General features: G+C 37.7%; 1 protein-coding gene across 3 annotated transcripts in view; it reads left to right on the forward strand.

The window, feature by feature from the left end:
• The window catches only part of LOC133622452 (neural cell adhesion molecule 2-like), an 801,647-nt gene that overhangs the window by 348,686 nt on the left and 430,822 nt on the right, over positions 1-22,139 (forward strand). The gene's annotated exons all lie outside the window — the stretch shown is intronic.

Here is a 22,139-nt window from a genome sequence, read left to right on the forward strand (position 1 = left end):
TTGAGCGTTGAATGTGGAATTCACTATGTTATGTTTGAATTTCAGGACACCCCTGAGTCCATGTGGACCATCTCTGAGTGAAAACAGACTCTGTATATTTGCAGGTAGAGCCCTTTTTGAGGCTATAAACATAACTTGAAGGCTAGTGTATTGGATTACAACATGTAGTTTAAGAAAATTACTCATTTATCACCGGGTCTTCAATTGAGCTTGTGTAATTGGAGGAAAATCAAGTTTATGGGATCCTGCGTCATACATTGAAGGTCTACACATCTAGTTGCCGCCTAAATTTATTGCACAATGGATGTATAATTACTGCTGTTATTACTTGGCCTTTAGTCTTAGTCATTTAGAGGTGAGTACACTATCAATCCGCTCCCCTTTTCAGGCCTTAGCAGCCCGCCCCTGCCCAACAACTCGGGGCCTCTTAATTAGATTTGTAATTTCCCCCCATTTTAACTGAACACCCACAAATTGCCCCTGCCAGAGCTCAAAGACAAAATACATTTGATGTTAATTAAGCATAGTCATTCATTTCACACTCGGATGAAGGTTTGCACAGATATCCTGCAGCATTTGCGTCTTTATGTGCGCGCGAAGAGGCGAGAGTTGTGGCAGGAAAAGTCACGGATGCTTCACCATGACGATGTACTTACTGTACCTTCTTGTCATGTCTGTGTGATCATGTTTTGTTTTAGTCATGTTCGGTTTTGTTTTTGGACTCTCTGTGCACTTTTGTTTGTTTTGTCACCATAGCAACCCATTAGTTTTCACCTGTCATGTCGCGCACCTGTTTCACGTTTTGAGTCACGCACCTGTTCTCACTGATTATGTCACTGCTATTTAAGCCGGTCTGTTTCTGTTGTTCGTCCTGGTGACATTATCTACCTATCCATCCATACTACCTCTGCTACCCATGAGATTCCTATTTATTATAGTTCATGCTTCATGCCATGCCACAGTACGTGTTTTGTTTCGTGTTCATAGTTAACTGCCTTTGTGCTAGTCTTTTGGTTTCATTAGTCAAGTTTGTTCTCCACCATTGTGCACGCCTTTTGTTTGCATCCTTTTTTTTGTAGTTTGTTAGTATTTTAATAAATATGTACTCACATTCACGCCTTGCCCGCGCCAACTTTCCTTTGCAATCCGGGAAAACAAACACCAAGGTCCATGTATTGACACTTCCCGTAATTTCTTGAGCATTTGATAGCTGCTCGCCGAGCTGCAGGAACGTCCCTACATCCACAGCCTGGTTGCGTTTGTTTTTTTGTCCCTCTCTTCCCCAAGCCCAACAGGGTCATAAAAAGGGTCCCTCGAATGCTGACAATTTGGGCACTTTTTTCATGGTTCTAGACCAGGGGTGTCAAACAAATTTTTTATCGGGGCCCACATGGAGAAAAATCTACTCCCAAGTGGCCGGACTGGTAAAATCACGGCACGATAACTTAAAAATAAAGGCAGATTCAGATTGTTTTCTTTGTTTAAAAATAGAACAAGCACATTCTGAAAATGTACAAATCATATTGTTTTTTTGTTTTTTTAAACTTACATGTTGCGGTTACTAGTATTCTACCTTTTATTTGTCGTTATTTATACTTTCTGAATAAATTATGTGATAATGTTCATCAGTCAACTCATTGGTGTTAATGTTCAATATATCAAGATAAACAAAAAATATCAAAATCAAATTACATGATGTTATTTATGTAATTTGCTCATTTTTATCGACTGGTGCACTAACATCATGTGGTTTATATTTTTCTACATACTGTATGTAGCATCATCTACAAAGATACAAAGAATTGCTATTGTGACATCTAGTGAACACATTTAGAACAGCTGTATCTTTCATAAAACATTTCAGTCTTCTGAAGCCTTGTCTGGTGTGTTATGTCCCTTATTCCACAGTGAGTTGTTTTGCACCTGTGTCCCACAGTTGAGATAGTCCAAACAACTAGTCATGTTCTTGATAGTTTTTTTTTAAACATTAATTAACATTTCAGCCTGCATGCATTTCCAAAATTCTGGGACTACGAGGAAAGTATGGACCTTTTCAGTCAAATTGGCTTGCACAAAATGGGACGGCCTAAACGAGAGAAGTGTAATTTGCGACGATCATTTTGTTGATTCTCACTTTAAAGAAGAAGGGTCTTGGTTTGAGTTTGGATGGAAAACATTTTTAAAAAACTCAAGTCAAATGCCATCCCGAAAATCAGGAGGACTCTCGAGGCGACACAGAATTAGTCTAAACTTGCAGAAAAACGGGGAAAGAAGTGCAGTCAGGCGTAGAAAAAATGAAAGCAAGCCGTAGTATTCTATTTTGTATCTTCTTCTACTGATGTTTTCCACAAGATGTTTGAGGAAATGCTAAAAGACACGAGGAAACACATGTTATGGTGAGCAGGAAAGTCCGGAAATTGAAATTATTTTAATATTTCATTTTGCTCATAATGTTAGCTATATCCGTTTTGAAGTAAGCATGGACCAGAGTAACACATACTTGCCAACCCTCCCGGATTTTCCGGGAGACTCCCGAAATTCAGCGCCTCTCCCGAAAACCTCCCGGGACAAATTTTCTCCTGAAAATCTCCTGAAATTCAGGCGGGGCTGGAAGCCACGCCCCCTCCAGCTCCATGCGAACCTGAGTGACGTGTCAACAGCCTGTATTCACGTCCGCTTTCCCACAATATAAACAGCGTGCCTGCTCAAACACGTTATAACTGTAGAATGATCGAGGGCGAGTTCTTGGTTTCTTATGTGGGTTTATTGTTAGGCAGTTTCATTGACGTCCTCCCAGCGCGGTAACAACACACAACAACAGCAGTCATGTTTTATTCTACCGTAAAGCAGTTTGTCTGCCGTAAACAGCAATGTTGTTGTAATATATTGAGTTGGAGGCAATAACCAGGCGAGGTGATGAAGTATGTCTCTTTACTGTAGACTTCAGAACAGACTCACACACTTGACGTCAGGTGCGCAACACCACGTAAATCGTTGGCCAACCAAAAAGTAACCCCAGTACGCTATAGCCAACATTCACCAGGAGATGGCAACAGACAAACATAGATCACTCTATTACATTCCTCCCCTTTTAGAAATGTTGAAGTTACTCAAAATAAATAAACAACCCAACCAAAAAATGCAGCAGCTCAATTAAAAAACTGTACTTAAGCCACATTCTTTTTTTTTTTTTTTTTAGTACTGAATTCTTAACCCTCATTTGTAAACAATAACATGCTTATTATACAAACAGTATTTGTACACCTTTAACAAAGATTTGTATACTGTCTTCAGAGATTCAGTTTTTTTGGTGGCACTCGAAACCTTTCTGGGTACCTGCGGAAGGGTGTTCAGCATGGTTAGAAAAATAGTGACAGACAATAGAACAAGGATGGACAATTCAACCCTTAACTCAACAATGAGTAGATGAGTGTTATGTGTGTGTATATGTGTAAATAAATGAACACTGAAATTCAAGTATTTCTTTTATTTATATATATATATATATATATATATATATATATATATATATATATATATATATATATATATATATATATATATATATATATGAAATACTTGGTGAATTCTAGCTGTAAATATACTCCTCCCCTCTTACCCACGCCCCCAACCACGCCCCAGCCCCACCCCGACCACGCCCCCCCACCCCCAACCTCCCGAAATCGGAGGTCTCAAGGTTGGTAAGTATGGAGTAACAATAACATGCAATAAAGTGATCAATATAATAATTTTACATGCTTTTATCCGCACTGTCTATGTGGGTAAATGGGCTCCACTTCTGTAGATCACACTCAGTCCTCCGATGGAAAGTGGGTGTTCCAAGTTACCAATGGATGCAGGGCCGGCCCGTGGCATAGGCCGTATAGGCAAATGCTAAGGGCGCCGTCCATCAGGGGGCACCACGCCAGTGCCACAAATGTAGGAGAAAAAAAAGAAAAAAGTTGGTACTATTATTTCTAAATACAAAAAATAATCCCACATTAATTAAAATGCAAAGTAAAGCCTATATAATAGAAATATTATTTGTTACAACATTACCCCCCCCGCACGGTGCGCCCCCTCCCTTCCCGTATCATGACTCTTTTTGGACGTCACCACATCAAAAAATCAACACAAGATGTCAAAACGGCCAAAACTGTCAGGTGCCCAGGGAAGAAAAAAGAGAAAAGAAGAGGAGGAGAAACGAGAAAAAGACAGAGGTAGCAGGTAGGTAACGTTAGCCTACATTCAATTATTTGTCTGTTACAGAATGTGATAGTAACCTGGCTTTTTAGCATTAAGCTAATGTTACATGATTCGGCAATTGCTAATCAATAAATAGCTAGTTCTGTTTTAACGTCGGGTTAATATTGTGGAGGGGGCTAAATTGTCATGGAAAATAATAATGTAACGTTAGGTAATTACAGTACTCCCACCTTACATTCCTCAGGGACATTTGTATTAGATCTTTTAAGCAGGTGTTTTTTGTTTACATTATTGCCTTCTGGTTAGCTAATGTTTGCCCTGCAGGTAATAGTCACTTTTCCACCTCTTTATATATTAGGTATAGTTGTAAGCCTAGTTGTTAAAGTGCACATCATTAATGTTAATTAAGCAATATGTATGTAAAAAATATTGTATTTCATATATTCATTTTTTATTTTTTGCATTCATTTATTTATTCATATTTTTTTTTATCTTGTTAACTATTCTGATTGTTAATTTGCTTTCTTTAAGTAAAAATAAGGTCAAAGACAAAGCTATTCGGTTCCTTGTGAGTATATACACTTCACCGCCGATGTGGGGGGGCGCCACCTAAAATCTTGCCTAGGGCGCCAGATTGGTTAGGGCCGGGCCTGAATGGATGTTATGAGAAATGGCTGCCATATTCATTTTCAGGAGCAACAATTAAATTAAGAGAACTTGTTGAAGCTTCAGTCAACTGGACGCTATGAGTCCCTTTAAGGGGAATTGTTTTGAAGACACAGATGATGACATGATGGAAGGTCGGCAAAGGATCCCAGAAGAATCCTTTCAAGAGTGCATGAAGACATGAGAGCTAAAAAAAAAAATGTGTTGAACTCTCCAGGGGGATGCCCTTTTATGACACAACTTAACAGGGAGGCGTAAAGAAGGAATCCTGAACAGTTTCCCGAGCCACCTCACCTCTCAATGTGGAGGAGCAATGCCTTCACTCCAATTATCTCCCAGATAATGAAGCTTCCCTTTCTATCTTGAAAGGAGAGCCAGGCCACCCTACGAAGGGAAGTAATTTTGGCCGCGAGTACCCGCAATCTTGTTTCCCATCGTTAACCAAAGCTCATGACCACAGGTGAGGGGAGTGACGTCAGTCGACTGGTAAATTGAAAGCTTTGGCTTTCGGCCAAGCTCCTTCTTTACCACAACGGACTGATAGAGTTTTCATCCCTGCGGACCTTGAACCAATCAAGTCTTTCCTCACCCAAGACCTTTAAATTCCTCCACTTGAGGCAGGATCTCAACCCCACTCCGGAGAGTACAGTCCGCCCTTTTCCGGGCCAAGAAAATGGAAAATGACCAGGACTTAGAGGTAGCCTGGTCACTTCACACTCGACTGGTAACCAATCCGATCCCCTCTGGACAAATGTTCTGTCCAAGCATCAGAGGTTCCCTCCTTGAAAGTTGACTACTGTGAAAATATTGTCTATAAAATCAGTGTAGTGTAGTCTCAGCTAAAATAAAAACAACTTGAGTCCGTGCAGTCATGTTAACACTATTAGTCTTTAAAATGATATTCTAAGACCTAAGGGTCCATAATACTGACATCTATCGATCCTTGCTGTCTATGCTCATATATCGTCAGTCCTATATATAACTTCTAAAGCCGGTCAACTAATTTCAATCAATAAGTTGTCCCTCTCTCATACTGGCAGGGTGATGTGATGTATCAGCAGGGGGTGCGCAACGGGAGCTGATGGACTGTCGTGACCTTTCTCAGCTGATAGCATTTGATGACCACTGTGCATCACTCGGCTCCAATCGATACAGCCATGACGAGGCTAAACGACGTGCATGAGGAAAGGGTTGCTGTGCATGCTGTCTGTACATAATTCTGTTAAGATTCTGTCAGAGCCTGCAAAATGTGTGCGACAGGAATACCACAAATACGGCATGCGTGCGGTCATTCCAAACTGCCAAAAAGTCTTCCAGAATCCATGTAAAAAATACTAAAGCATGCGGTTGTTGAAAAACTCATCCTGAGACCAAATCAAAAAATTAATCGGCATGTGATTTTAAAGATTCATTTTTAATGCCTATAATCTGTGTCCCAAAACATGCATGCAACCCTGTTACTCAAACATGTTTAGCATGATAGAGCTGAAATCATAGATATAAAGTAGGTAGAATACTACCGGTAGATGCATCTGTCCTCTTTAACAGACATGTTTAGTGACGTGCTTTCATAACAGCCAAATTGGTAGGGGGAAGGTTTCCATTTAAGGCCATGCATGTTACTTGAATACAAATCATAACTTGCTCAAATCTCAACAGATTTCCAGACACTTCGTCCAGCTCCACCTGGGGGATCCCAAGGTGTTCCCAGGCCAGCTGCGAGACATAGTCTCCTCAAAGTGTCCTGGGTCCTACAAGGATCGGTTTGTAGCTGAGTGTGAAGCTACTGGGATAACAATCAGTACCTCTAAGTCTGAGTTAATGGTTCTTGCCCGGAAAAGGGTGGGGTGTCGTCTCCAGGTTGCGAAGGAGATCCTGCTCCAAGGGGGTGTTCAAGTACGTTGGGGTCTTTTTCACGAGTGAGGGCTGAGCGGATCATGAGATCGACAGTGTGGTGCGGCGTCAACAGTGATGCGGATTCTGCATCAGTCCATTGTGGTGAAGAGAGAGCTGAGCTGGAAGGGCGTCCTACACGGACCAGTTTGTAGCTGAGTGTGAAGCTACTGGGATGACAATCAGGACCTCTAACCATAAGTCATGGTTCTTGCCCGGAAAATTGTGGGTTGTCGTCTCAAGGTTGCGAAGGAGATCCTGCTCCAAGGAGGTGTTCAAGTCTGTTGGGGTCATTTTTCACGAGTAAGTGATGAGCAGATCATGAGATCGACAGTGCGGTGCAGCGTCAACAGTGATGCGGACTCTGTATCGGCCCATTGTGGTGCAGAGGGAGCTGAGCTGGAAGGCAAAGCTCTCTATTTACCGGTCAATCTACATTATTATTCTCACCTATGGTCATGAGCTATGGGTTGTGATTGAAAGGACAAGATCACGGGTACAAGCTGAAAGGCTGAAATTAGTTTTCTACTTCGGGTGGCGGGTCTCTCCCTTAGAGATAGGGTGAGCAGCTCTATCATTCGGGAAGAGCTCGGAATAAAGTCCCCGCTCATCTTCATCAAGAGGAGCTGGATTGGGAGCCTTTGTTTGTTTACTTACTACTAAAAGACAAGTTGACTTGTATGTTCACTATTTTATTTAAGGACAAACTTGCAATAAGAAACATATGTTTAATGTACCGTAATATTTTTTGTTAAAATAAAGCCAATAATGCAATTTTTTGTGGTCCCCTTTATTTAGAAAAGTACCAAAAAGTATCTAAATAATTTTGGTACCGGTACCAAAATATTGGTATCCGGACAACACCAGTGTGCAGTGTAAACGGAGGCCTTAGTGAATGCATTTATATGCATTTGTATTGTTATTTAAAGGGAAATATCAAAATGACACTTATGTTGCAGGTTTTGCAACAAAACACTATATTAAGAACTACACTTTAAACATATTTATTTAGAAATAGATTAGTTATTTTTTTACATCTATTTTAAATACATATGCTCCTCCTTCATCACGTTCTATTATATTGTTTTGGATTTACTGTTAATCTAAAAAAAATGTTTTCTCTTTTCACTAATAATTCAAACAATAATTTCAAAATGACACATTTTAAAGGTGTAATTATAATACCATACTGTGACACCGTGAAATTGTGATATTTTTGCCTAAGGTTATCATACAGTCAAAATCTTCTTCTGGCCCTTGCCTAGTCCTAACATAAATGTTCAATAATTAAATTCAAAGGGTCTTAAATACAACTACCGTATTTTCCGCACTATAAGCCGCCCCGGGTTATTAGCCGCACCTTCAATGAATGGCATATTTCAAAACTTTGTCCACCTATAAGCCGCCCCGGACTATAAGCCGCCCCGGACTATAAGCCGCGCCTACGCTGTGCTAAAGGGAATGTCAAAAAAACAGTCAGATAGGTCAGTCAAACTTTAATAATATATTAAAAACCAGCGTTCTAACAACTCTGTCCCAAAATGTACGCAAATGTGCAATCACAAACATAGTAAAATTCAAAATAGTGCAGAGCAATAGCAACATAATGTTGCTCGAACGTTAATGTCACAACACACAAAATAAACATAGCGCTCACCTTCTGAAGTTATTCTTCATTCGTAAATCCTTCGAATTCTTCGTCTTCGGTGTCCGAATTGAAAAGTTGGGCAAATGTGGGATCCAAAATGGCCGGTTCCGTCTCATCGAAGTCATCGGAGTCAGTGTCACTGTTGTCCAGCAGTTGCTGTGAAATAGTGGTCCGTGTGCGGATGGAGAGATTGCGTCTTTTCATGAACCGGAAACACCAAGAAGCACCACCTTTAAAATCATCCAGGTGAAGTTCGCTTGCTAGCGTTGTTGCCTTCATTCGAATAGTGATGGTGCTGACACTTCTGCTTGCTGCTCTCTGCTCAACAACCCACTGTTCGAGTTTGTCCTCCAACAGTTGCCATCTTGCTTTGTTCCCTCGGAAACTCTGTTTTGTCTTCTTTACCTGGCGCAGGTCATCTTCTTGCTTCCTCCACCTACGCACCATTGATTCATTTATGTTATATTCTCTTGCTGCTGCTCTATTTCCGTGTTCTTCGGCATGACTTATTGCCTTAAGTTTAAATTCTGCGTTATACGTGTGTCGCTTAGTAGGAGCCATTTTGTGGTCTGGTCTTTACAGATGTAAACACACAAAGGAAATGAAACGAAAATCCGCGCGCTTCTTCTTCTTCCGGGGGCGGGTGGTTGCTTACAGTAGAAGAAGAAGCGCTTCCTGTTCTATGGGGGCGGGTGCTTACCTTGGCGGTTGCTTGCGTAGAAGAAGAAGCGCTTCCTGTTCTACCGGGAAAAAAGATGGCGGCTGTTTACCGTAGTTTGCGAGATCGAAACTTTATGAAAATGAATCTTAATATTTATCCATATATAAAGCGCACCGGGTTAAAAGCCGCACTGTCAGCTTTTGAGTAAATTTGTGGTTTTTAGGTGCGGCTAATGGTGCGGAAAATACGGTACTTATTGTGATCACACATTAGAGTGATTACATTAAGTTTATATGAATTACATAAATTCACAACCGGCTGTAATGTTATTTAAAACAAATACACTTTTGGCAAAAAAAAAAAAACGTTTGCGATATCAGGCATCTTCGGCCGCGACAATCACGAAAAAAGCCAATAAAATCCTGGAGGAACTGAGTACTGGATGCATACTACTCTCGTCATTCATTTACATTTCTCTTCTTTATTGCATTCCCATTAAAGTCAGGCTATCAACATGACTGACAGTGTGACCATCACGCCTACACACTCCAATGAAAACCTTCACTCGGTCAAGGTTTACTGTGATGAACTGAGCTCTACAGCCTGGTGGAAATGTGAGTTCCCACTCAGTATGTTGATGCAGGTAGCTATGCAAGTAGTGTGCATTGTTACCGTGTTTTGTTCAGGTTTTAGTGCAAACACATTTTCATTTACCTTGTTTTTCCGGCTATAAGCCACTATTTTTTTTATTACGCTTTAAACCCTGCGATGAGGTGGCAACTTCTCCAGGGTGTACCCCGCCCTGGGATAGGCTCCAGCCATACTTGCCAACCTTGAGACCTCCAAATTCGGGAGATGGGGGGTGGGCGGGGTTGGGGGCAGGGTTGAGGTGCAGGCAGCATAACCCTTCCCCTTCGCCCCTTCGAGCTGTCCTGGATGAAATTAAATTCTTTTTTCCAATCAATTTGGAACATGCAAGCGTATTTCTTCTTCTTACTTGCCGTCGCCATGTCTCTTCTTCGTTCTTTTGCTTTGTCTCCTTCTTGTTGTGTGTGCAGTTGTGCACTGAGCTCCAAAAGCCATAGATGTTATTGCAGCGTCCCGAAAGAGTTAATGCTGCAAGGGCTTCTGGGTATTTGTTCTGTTGTGTTTAGATAGATAGATAGATAGTACTTTATTGATTCCTTCAGGAGCGTTCCCTCAGGAAAATTAAAATTCCAGCAGCAGTGTACAGATTTGAGATCGAATTTAAAAAGTAAAAAGTAAATAATGGGGGTATAAAATGGAAACAAAATAGAAAAATATTACAATAGAATAAAAATAAAAAGCAACGATGAGAATAAAAATATAACATTAAAATAAGAATATAACAAGAGAAACTAGACAGTAGTGACCATGTTATGAACAATGATTGCACCGTTATTGTTTTGCATCCCCTGTCATCCTAGTACCCCCCCTCCCTCCCAGAGAGGAGTTGTACAGTCTAATGGCGTGTGGGACAAAGGAGTTTTTTAGTATGTATATATATATATATATATAATTATATATATATATATATATATATATATATATATATATATATATATATATATATATATATATATATATATATATATACATAGTTTATGTTGTGTTACGGTGCGGATGTTCTCCCGAAATGTGTTTGTCATTCTTGTTTGGTGTGGGTTGACAGTGTGGCGCATATTTGTAACAGTGTTAAAGTTATTTATATGGCCACCCTCAGTGTGACCTGTATGGCTGTTGAACAAGTATGCTTGCATTCCCTCATGTGTGTGTGCTTGAAATTAACGTTTTCATTAAGCCAGTTAAAAGATCATTCAAGGTGTCAGCATTTCTTGACATATTCGAGTAAAGACCATTGGTAAACCCGCCCAACGCTGCATTATTATGTGACTGGGCCGGCACGCTGTTTATATGGAGGAAAAGCGGACGCCTGGACAGCATGCGGCTGTTAAGGGGTGAAGGTTTCAGGTGAGAGAGGACGCTAAAGGCAGTGCCTTTAAGGCACGCCCCCAATATTGTTGTCCGGGTGGAAATTGGGAGAAATTCGGGAGAATGGTTGCCCCGGGAGATTTTCGGGAGGGACACTGAAATTTAGGAGTCTCCCGGGAAAATCGGGAGGGTTTGCAAGTATGACTCCAGCACCCCCCGCAACTCCATAAGGGACAAGCGGTAGAATATGGATGGATGGAAATGGTTTTAAACACCAACACAAACACTGAAAAGGTGTGCTATTGTTTGTGCTATGGCGCCGTCTTTTGGACGACTTCGCTCACTGAAAGTGCTGCGGGTTGAAAATTTACTTCCTGTTTCGTGCCTTGAACCGGAAGTATATCCAGTTTTGTCTACTATTCGTCCATAGCGTTTCTACTCATATGGATTCTTCATTTATCACTCCAGGAAATATGTGTAAGTTTTACAATATAACTAAAACCATTCATTCTTACTTAACCGGTGTAGTCAAAGCCAGATCCGGCCCGCAAATGAATTATCTATGGCCCCCGGGATGATATTTGATTAGTATTAGAACCGGCCCGCAGGCCACAGCCGCCTGCTGCTGTTTTGCACGCACCAATACTCCATCAGTGTTGGCGCTACAAATTTTCAAAATGGGGTCCCAGGGACCCTATTAAGTCATAGAAATGGGGTCCCACAGTAAATTTTTGGGGTTCCACTTTTTTGTAACCGTTTTGAAAACAAATGATAAAAGTATGCATTATCCTGTTATATCTCATACTCTATATTGTGTTTTGGAAAAAGGTTGTCATGAACGTTACTTAATTCATAAATAAATAATACAAAAGAAAACACATTTGTATGCATAGGTAATACTATTCAGTTATAAACATTCATTCGCTTTCTTCTTTCCTTCATGGATCTAAACTTTACCGCTGGCGGTATTTTTTTCTATATTTTTACTGCAATATTTTCAGAATGTGTTTGTTCTATTTTTAGCCAAAGTAAGACAAAGAAAATAATCTATAAATATAATTCACTTCCCTTCACTAATTAAGAGCCATTATGTTACTAATTTGCATCTTAATAAGCAACTAATTAATGCTGAATATGTTCCCCATACTAAAGTGTTTTACACAATCTTTCATACCTGTTTATATCTGCGACTTATGGTCTGGTTCAGCAAATATACAGTATATAATAATATTGATGTCTTCTATATTTGGCTTAAATACCAATGCGTTCTAAACCCCGGAGAGTACGGTACTAAACTTAAGTGAATCTGTAAATGAAGCAGGGCTGGTTTTCAACAGACATGGTATCGAAACCAATGGCTTCTGCTGCGTCCAGACTCACAGAAAGTAGCACACCCGTGCTGAGAGCATCGACGGCCAAATTGAATATTGATCGTTGCTATTTCATACACTCTGACTCCATATCAAATGGTGAAAAAAGGAACACCCTGCACGTACACTGCAAAAAGTCAGTGTTAAAAAACAAACAAGAAAAAAAATACAAAGATTAGGGGTATTTTATTTGAGCTAAGCAAAATGATCTGCCAATAAACAAGAAAATTTGGCTTGTCAAGACTTTCCAAAACAAGTAAAATTAGCTCACCTCAATGAACCCAAAAATACCTTAAAACAGGGGTGCTCCCACTTTTTCTGCAGGCGAGCTACTTTTCAATTGATCAAGTCGTGGGGATCTACCTCATTCATATATATAATTTATATTTACTTATTTATGAAATATATGTTTTTGTTAACAAGTTAAAGGTGTTTAATGATAATGCAAGCATGTTTAACACATATAGTTAATATTGTTAATACATTAAAGGTGTTTAATGATAATACAAGTATGTTTAATACATATAGTTAATATTGTTAACAAGTTAAAGGTGTTTAAAGATAATGCAAGTATGTTTAACACATATAGTTAATATTGTTAACAAGTTAAAGGTGCTTAAAAATAATACAAGCATGTTAACACAAATAGTTAATATTGTTAACAACTTAAAGGTGGTTAAACATAAAACAAGCATGTTTAACACATATAGTTAATATTGTTAACAACTTAAAGGTGGTTAAAGATTATACAAGCATGTTTAACACACATAGTTAATATTGTTAACAAGTTAAAGGTGGTTAAAGATAATACAAGCATGTTTAACACATATAGTTAATATTGTTAACAAGTTAAAGGTGGTTAAAGATAATACAAGCATGTTTAACACATATAGATTCCTTTCTTTCATGAAGACAAGAATATAAGTTGGTGTATTACCTGATTGTGATGACTTGCATTGATTGGAATCAGACAGTGGTGATGATAACGTCCGCATTTTCGAATGGAGGAGAAAAAAGTCCTCCTTTCTGTCCAATACCACATGAAAGTGGTTGGTTTTTGGCATCTTATTTGTCCAGCTTCCGTACTCCTTTGTATACACTTTACAAGAAATACATTGTCGGCAAACTCCGTAGCTTGCTAGCTTGTGCACGCCAGCTTTCTGAGACTCTTATTTTGGTAGCGCAGGCAGGATGAAGCAGAGCTTTTATTGTGCAACTGTGCAGTCGGTCTTTGGAGTTTTGACGACAGGTACGGCGCCAGAGTCTGTTGAAATAAAGTGTTTCTCCCCTTCCAGTCGGTAATTTTAATGAGCTGGCAGCAGCCAGCGTCATCTCAGAAGACCCTCGGGTGCCGTGAATGTCAATCAAGTGACGAAAGTGACGTCATAGTGAAGATTTATGATCGCTCATTTTTAGGACTATTTTTTTAATGCCTGGCTAGTGATCGACTGACACACCCTCCGAGATCGACCGGTAGATCGCGATCGACGTAATGAGCACCCCTGTCTTAAAATAAGTAAATTCTCACTAATAAGAAGTGCACTTTTCTTGGTGGAAAAAAAAAGAGAACTAACTACTAAAAACTAATTTAATGGAAAGGCAACAAGGCGAACGCTTGTTACTCTCGGGGTCTACTAGCCGCTCAGGCAAATCATATTCTCTAAAAATGCATTTTTCCATCGATAACATGACATCATCGCGCCAAGTGCGTGCTCTTTCAGTCATATATAAATATATTATATATAAGTATATAATATTTTTTTATTGTAATTTTGAAGAATTTATCTGAATTTGCGTGAACTATTTCTGTTCAAAATAGTTTGAAATGTCACATGTTAAACGTTTCAATATTAACAGTCAGTTTGCTGTATTGCTGTATATTCTATTGTTTCATTGAAAATAAAACAGCAGTCCATTTGGCTGTCATCTGTTTTAATTATGAGACACAATTGTGTCAAAATCATGATTTTTTTTTTTCATGCTTGAAGTAAGACATTATTACTTTAAAAAAGTAGAGTGTTGATGACACAGCTTTGCAACAGTTGATATTCTAGTTTCAAGCATGTTTTACTCAATATAGGTCATCAAATCTCAGCAACAAGCTGTAATATCTTACCGAGATCATTTAGGACCAAAACACTTAAAACAAGTAAAAGATTCTAACATAAAATCTGCTTAGTGAGAAGCAGTATCTTATCAGACAGAAAATAAGCAAATATCACCCTTATTTGAGATATTTAATCTTACTTAGATTTCAGTTTTTGCAAAAAGTCAGTGTTTAAATAGAATAAAAAAATACAAAAATGAGGGTTATTTTATTTGAACTAAGCAAAATTACCTGCCAAAAAAACAAGAAAATTTGGCTTGTCAAAACTTTCCAAAACAAGTAAAATTAGTTAACCTCAATGAACCCAACATTTTCTAAAAATAAGTATATTCTCACTAATAACAAGTGCACTTTTCTTGGTAGAAAAAAAAGAGACCTTTTTGCTCAATATGTTGAAAAATATTCTTAAATTAAGTAAATGCTAGTGTCATTATCTTGACATAATGATATGCGCTCGAAATTACATTTCTTGAAACCAGCAAACTTATACTAAAAACTAATTTAATGGAAAGGCAACAAGGCGAACGCTTGTTACTCTCGGGGTCTACTAGCCGTTCAGGCAAATGATATTCTCTAAAAATGCATTTTTCCATCGATAACATGACATCATCGCGCCAAGTGCGTGCTCTTTCAGTCAATTAGTGTGCATATATAAATATATAATATTTTTTTATTGTAATTTTGAAGAATTTATCTGAATTTGCGTGAACTATTTCTGTTCAAAATAGTTTGAAATGTCACATGTAAAAAGTTTAAATATTAACAGTCAGTTTGCTGTATTGCTCTATTTTCTATTGTTTCATTGAAAATAAAACAGCAGTCCATTTGGCTGTCATCTGTTTTAATTATGAGACACAATTGTGTCAAAATCATGATTTTTTTTTTTTCATGCTTGAAGTAAGATATTATTACTTTAAAAAAGTAGTTGTATACTTGTGAGTGTTGATGACACAGCTTTGCAACAGTTGATATTCTAGTTTCAAGCATGTTTTACTCAATATAGGTCATCAAATCTCAGCAACAAGCTGTAATATCTTACCGAGATCATTCTGGACCAAAACACTTATAACAAGTAAAAGATTCTAACATAAAATCTGCTTAGTGAGAAGAAGTATCTTATCAGACAGAAAATAAGCAAATATCACCCTTATTTGAGATATTTCATCTTACTTAAATTTCAGTTTTTGCAGTGTACACTGCAAAAAGTCAGTGTTCAAAAACAAGGAAAAAAAATACAAAAATGAGGGGTATTTTATTTGAACTAAGCTAAATGATCTGCCAATAGAACAAGAAAATTTGGCTTGTCAAAACTTTCCAAAACAAGTAAAATTAGTTAACCTCAATGAACCCAACATTTTCTAAAAATAAGTATATTCTCACTAATAACAAGTGCACTTTTCTTGGTAGAAAAAAAAGAGACCTTTTTGCTCAATATGTTGAAAAATATTCTTAAATTAAGTAAATGCTAGTGTCATTATCTTGACATAATGATATGCGCTCGAAATGACATTTCTTGAAACCAGCAAACTTATACTAAAAACTAATTTAATGGAAAGGCAACAAGGCGAACGCTTGTTACTCTCGGGGTCTACTAGCCGTTCAGGCAAATCATATTCTCTAAAAATGCATTTTTCCATCGATAACATGACATCATCGCGCCAAGTGCGTGCTCTTTCAGTCAATTAGTGTGCATATATAAATATATAATATTTTTTTATTGTAATTTTGAAGAATTTATCTGAATTTGCGTGAACTATTTCTGTTCAAAATAGTTTGAAATGTCACATGTAAAAAGTTTAAATATTAACAGTCAGTTTGCTGTATTGCTGTATTTTCTATTGTTTCATTGAAAATAAAACAGCAGTCCATTTGGCTGTCATCTGTTTTAATTATGAGACACAATTGTGTCAAAATCATGATTTTTTTTTTTCATGCTTGAAGTAAGATATTATTACTTTAAAAAAGTAGTTGTATACTTGTGAGTGTTGATGACACAGCTTTGCAACAGTTGATATTCTAGTTTCAAGCATGTTTTACTCAATATAGGTCATCAAATCTCAGCAACAAGCTGTAATATCTTACCGAGATCATTCTGGACCAAAACACTTATAACAAGTAAAAGATTCTAACATAAAATCTGCTTAGTGAGAAGAAGTATCTTATCAGACAGAAAATAAGCAAATATCACCCTTATTTGAGATATTTAATCTTACTTAGATTTCAGTTTTTGCAAAAAGTCAGTGTTTAAATAGAATGGAAAAAAATACAAAAATGAGGGTTATTTTATTTGAACTAAGCAAAATTACCTGCCAAAAAAACAAGAAAATTTGGCTTGTCAAAACTTTCCAAAACAAGTAAAATTAGTTAACCTCAATGAACCCAACATTTTCTAAAAATAAGTATATTCTCACTAATAACAAGTGCACTTTTCTTGGTAGAAAAAAAAGAGACCTTTTTGCTCAATATGTTGAAAAATATTCTTTAATTAAGTAAATGCTAGTGTCATTATCTTGACATAATGATATGCGCTCGAAATGACATTTCTTGAAACCAGCAAACTTATACTAAAAACTAATTTAATGGAAAGGCAACAAGGCGAACGCTTGTTACTCTCGGGGTCTACTAGCCGTTCAGGCAAATCATATTCTCTAAAAATGCATTTTTCCATCGATAACATGACATCATCGCGCCAAGTGCGTGCTCTTTCAGTCAATTAGTGTGCATATATAAATATATAATATTTTTTTATTGTAATTTTGAAGAATTTATCTGAATTTGCGTGAACTATTTCTGTTCAAAATAGTTTGAAATGTCACATGTAAAAAGTTTAAATATTAACAGTCAGTTTGCTGTATTGCTCTATTTTCTATTGTTTCATTGAAAATAAAACAGCAGTCCATTTGGCTGTCATCTGTTTTAATTATGAGACACAATTGTGTCAAAATCATGATTTTTTTTTTTTTTTCATGCTTGAAGTAAGACATTATTACTTTAAAAAAGTAGTTTTATACTTGTGAGTGTTGATGACACAACTTTGCAACAGTTGATATTCTAGTTTCAAGCATGTTTTACTCAATATAGGTCATCAAATCTCAGCAACAAGCTGTAATATCTTACCGAGATCATTCTGGACCAAAACACTTATAACAAGTAAAAGATTCTAACATAAAATCTGCTTAGTGAGAAGAAGTATCTTATCAGACAGAAAATAAGCAAATATCACCCTTATTTGAGATATTTAATCTTACTTAGATTTCAGTTTTTGCAAAAAGTCAGTGTTTAAATAGAATGGAAAAAAATACAAAAATGAGGGTTATTTTATTTGAACTAAGCAAAATTACCTGCCAAAAAAACAAGAAAATTTGGCTTGTCAAAACTTTCCAAAACAAGTAAAATTAGTTAACCTCAATGAACCCAACATTTTCTAAAAATAAGTATATTCTCACTAATAACAAGTGCACTTTTCTTGGTAGAAAAAAAAGAGACCTTTTTGCTCAATATGTTGAAAAATATTCTTAAATTAAGTAAATGCTAGTGTCATTATCTTGACATAATGATATGCGCTCGAAATGACATTTCTTGAAACCAGCAAACTTATAGTAAAAACTAATTCATTGTTCTTAATGGAAAGGCAACAAGGCCTTAGGGTTAGGGTTGCTCTTGGGGTCTACTAGCCGTTCAGGCAAATTACATGGTCTGAAAATGCCTTTTTCCATTGAAAACATGATATCATCACGCCAAGTGCGTGCTTTTTCAGTCAATTAGTGCGGATATATAATTTTTTTTTTTTTTTTTTGTAATTTTGAAGAATTTATCTGAATGTGCATGAACTATTTTTGTTCAAAATTGTTTGAAATGTCAAATGTTAAATGTTTAAATATTAACAGTCAGTTTACTGTACTGTGCCACTGTACTACTATATAAGTACGTATTTTCTATTGTTTCATTGAAAGTAAAACACCAAAGTCCATTTGGCGGTCATCTGTTTTAATTATGAGACACATTTGTGTCGAAATCATGATTATTATTTTTTTGCATACTTGAAGTAAGAAATTATTACTTTAAAAAAGTAGTTTTATACTTGTGAGTGTTGATGACACAACTTTGCAACAGTTGATATTCTAGTTTCAATCATGTTTTACTCAATATAGGTCATCAAATCTCAGCAACAAGCTGTAATATCTTACTGAGATCATTTAGGACCAAAACACTTAAAACAAGTAAAACACTCTAACATAAAATCTGCTTAGTGAGAAGAAGTATCTTATCAGACAGAAAATAAGCAAATATCACCCTTATTTGAGATATTTAATCTTACTTAGATTTCAGTTTTTGCAGTGTACCGTATTTTTTGGAGTATAAGTCGCACCTGCCAAAAATGCATAATAAAAAAGAAAAAAAAAAACATAAATAAGTCGCACTGGAGCCCGGCCAAACTATGAAAAAACTGCGACTTATAGTCCGAAAAATACGGTATATGTGGTGATCCTCGGCTAGGTTCCTCATCCCCCCCATGCAACCTAACGGTCGACACATTACCACGGAAGTCAGTCATCAACAAGAAAGTGGGAAAGCAAAATTGGTGTCATTTTTTTTACAGAATATATCATCTTTCCTGCAGTGAAGAGGAGTAGCACTTCCATAGCTTGTGATGGCAATCTAGCTGGGGAGCAAGCAGCTAATGAAGCAAATTAGAGCAGAGAGGTGGCGTGGATTTGGAACGCTTGAAATTGGCACCCTTGGACACTCGTCAAGCAATTAGCACTATTTGGATGTCATTTTGTGGTAATCCCAATCATTTTCGGACCCATTTTGTTAATTTCATGCATTGTGGAAGCCACTCCGAAGGGTCCACGGGAGAAGACTGATGGCACATGGCTGAAAATGAACAGGATGCATCGGGGCTTAAAAAGCTCCTTTGAGTCATTTAGCAAATAATCGGGTGTTGCATATGAAAGAGTGTTCAAGTTTCAATTATTGCACATGGATGCGATTGTGTTTATGTGGCGCGTGAATGGGTGTGGTGTTGTATTCGAAAAAAATAATGACGTTTGGTATGAAGTTCTGAGGCCAACTGTTTCATATTCATGCAAAGTCGTACAATGCATGTTCTTATTCAGGCGCGGTCCTGCCATACTTGCCAACTTTGAGACCTCCGATTTCGGGAGGTGGGGGGCCTGGCCGGGGGTGGGGCGGGGCGTGGTTAAGAGGGGAGTAATATATTGACAGCTAGAATTCACCAAGTCAAGTATTTCATATATATATATATATATATATATATATATATATATATATATATGTATGTGTGGGGAAAAAATCACAAGACTATTTCATCTCTACAGGCCTGTTTCATGAGGGGGGGTACCCTCAATCATCAGGAGATTTTAATGGGAGCATTCGCATACCATGGTTTATATAGGGCACAGAGTGGGTGGGTACAGGCTGGCCTAGGGGCGTGGTGATTGGCTCATGTGTTACCTAGGAGGTGTTTCCGTCTATGGCGGCATGTTGTTACAATTTCGCTGCGCTTGTTGAGGGATGACAGGTCTGGACGGTAAATAATAAACAGTTTCTCTTTCAAGCATAGGTTGCATCTTTTATTACCACTATTGTAAGGTGTGCTGGATGCAAGAATTTGCCATGTTATTGAATATTCAACATTATTGTCTTTGAGGTCCCAAATGTGTTTGCTGAGTTTGGGACCTCAAAGACAATAATGTTGAATATTCAATAACATGGCAAATTCTTGCATCCAGCACACCTTACAATAGTGGTAATAAAAGATGCAACCTATGCTTGAAAGAGAAACTGTTTATTATTTACCGTCCAGACCTGTCATCCCTCAACAAGCGCAGCGAAATTGTAACAACATGCCGCCATAGACGGAAACACCTCCTAGGTAACACATGAGCCAATCACCACGCTCCTAGGCCAGCCTGTACCCACCCACTCTGTGCCCTATATAAACCATGGTATGCGAATGCTCCCATTAAAATCTCCTGATGATTGAGGGTACCCCCCCTCATGAAACAGGCCTGTAGAGATGAAATAGTCTTGTGATTTTTTTCCCACACATACATATATTGCGCTCTACTACGGTATCGAGCACTATTTTTTGGATAACCTTATTAAGACATATATAGATATATATATATATATATATATATCCTGAAAATATGCAAACAAAACTGTGTTTAGATAATTGATACTTCAAACTTGCATAAATAAATCTTAAGGAATATAACATAACTTGGCTTCTGAGAGCTTCAAAATGTAATGAATAAAATGCTAAATTTGTTGAAAAACAAGCAATTATTTTAATAATTAAATAGATCATTTTAAATGAATTATTATGATAATTTAAAATTAATTATTTCAAATATGTTTATTTTAATGTATAATTCTATGGCTGGATGTAATAAGGAGTCAGAAAAAATACAAATAAAAATACAATTAATTTTGATGTTTTTAGCAAAATATAGTAAAAATGTATTTATTTATTTTCTTTTTTTTATTAATAAATATATTTATTTTTAGGTAAGATAAACATAATAATACAATTTATCCCTAGAGTGGATGATTTAGTTCTTGTCACCCTGTTGTCCTCCCGTCTTGAAAAAAGGCTGTCCTCACTCAGGTCCGCAAGGACCTGGAGGGGGCGTGGCCTCCAGCTCCGGCTGAAAATCGGGAGATTTTCGGGAGAATGTTTGTCCCGGGAGGTTTTCGGGTGAGGCGCTGAATTTCGGGAGTCTCCCGGAAAATTCGGGAGGGTTGGCAAGTATGGGTCCTGCTCACGCCAGCTGCATTCGCTGTATGCTGTAAATAAATAACCATTCTATAAAATATATCTGTTCAGGCTGGGGTTTATGAGGCAAGATGTGTACGACAGCACAGCTTTTTCACTGTCGTGCTCCAGACATAAAAGCAAAGATGCATTGTGGCGGGATTTTATTTCACGTGCTAATTAGAATCATGCAATGCCTTGACTCACATGAGTGCCATCCCATTCCTAACCCATAGGGTTCATTTTGATGTCGGTCCACCTTTTGCAGCTATTACAGCTTCAACTCTTCTGGGAAGGCTGTCCACAAGGTCGCGGAGTGTGTTTGTAGGAATTTTCCACCATTCTTCCAAAAGCGCATTGGTGAGGTCACACACTGATGTTGGTTCGAGAAGGCCTGGCTCTCAGTCTCCGTTCTAATACATCCCAAAGGTGTTCTATCGGGTTCAGGTCAGGACTATGTGCAGGCGAGTCAAGTTCATCCACACCAGATTCTGTCATCCATGTCGTTATGGACCTTGCTTTGTGCACTGGTGCACAGTCATGTTGGAAACTGTTCCCACAAGGTTGGGAGCATGGAATTGTCCAACATGTTTTGGTATCCTGGAGCATCCATAGTCCCTTTCACTGGAATTAATGGGCCAAGCCCAACTCCTGAAAAACAATCCCACACCATAATTCCTCCTCCACCTCCAAGCAAACAAAAGCTCCTAATTTAGTCTGCTGACATATGCAGTAACATATTGTGTCATTTTCCATTCAATTTTTTCGTCAAAATTATTAAGGACAAGTGGTAGAAAATGAATTATTGATCGACTTGTTCATTTACTGTTAATATCTGCTTAATGTCTCTT

The sequence above is a fragment of the Nerophis lumbriciformis genome, linkage group LG23 (genome assembly GCF_033978685.3).
Source record: "Nerophis lumbriciformis linkage group LG23, RoL_Nlum_v2.1, whole genome shotgun sequence".
Lineage (NCBI taxonomy): Eukaryota > Metazoa > Chordata > Actinopteri > Syngnathiformes > Syngnathidae > Nerophis > Nerophis lumbriciformis.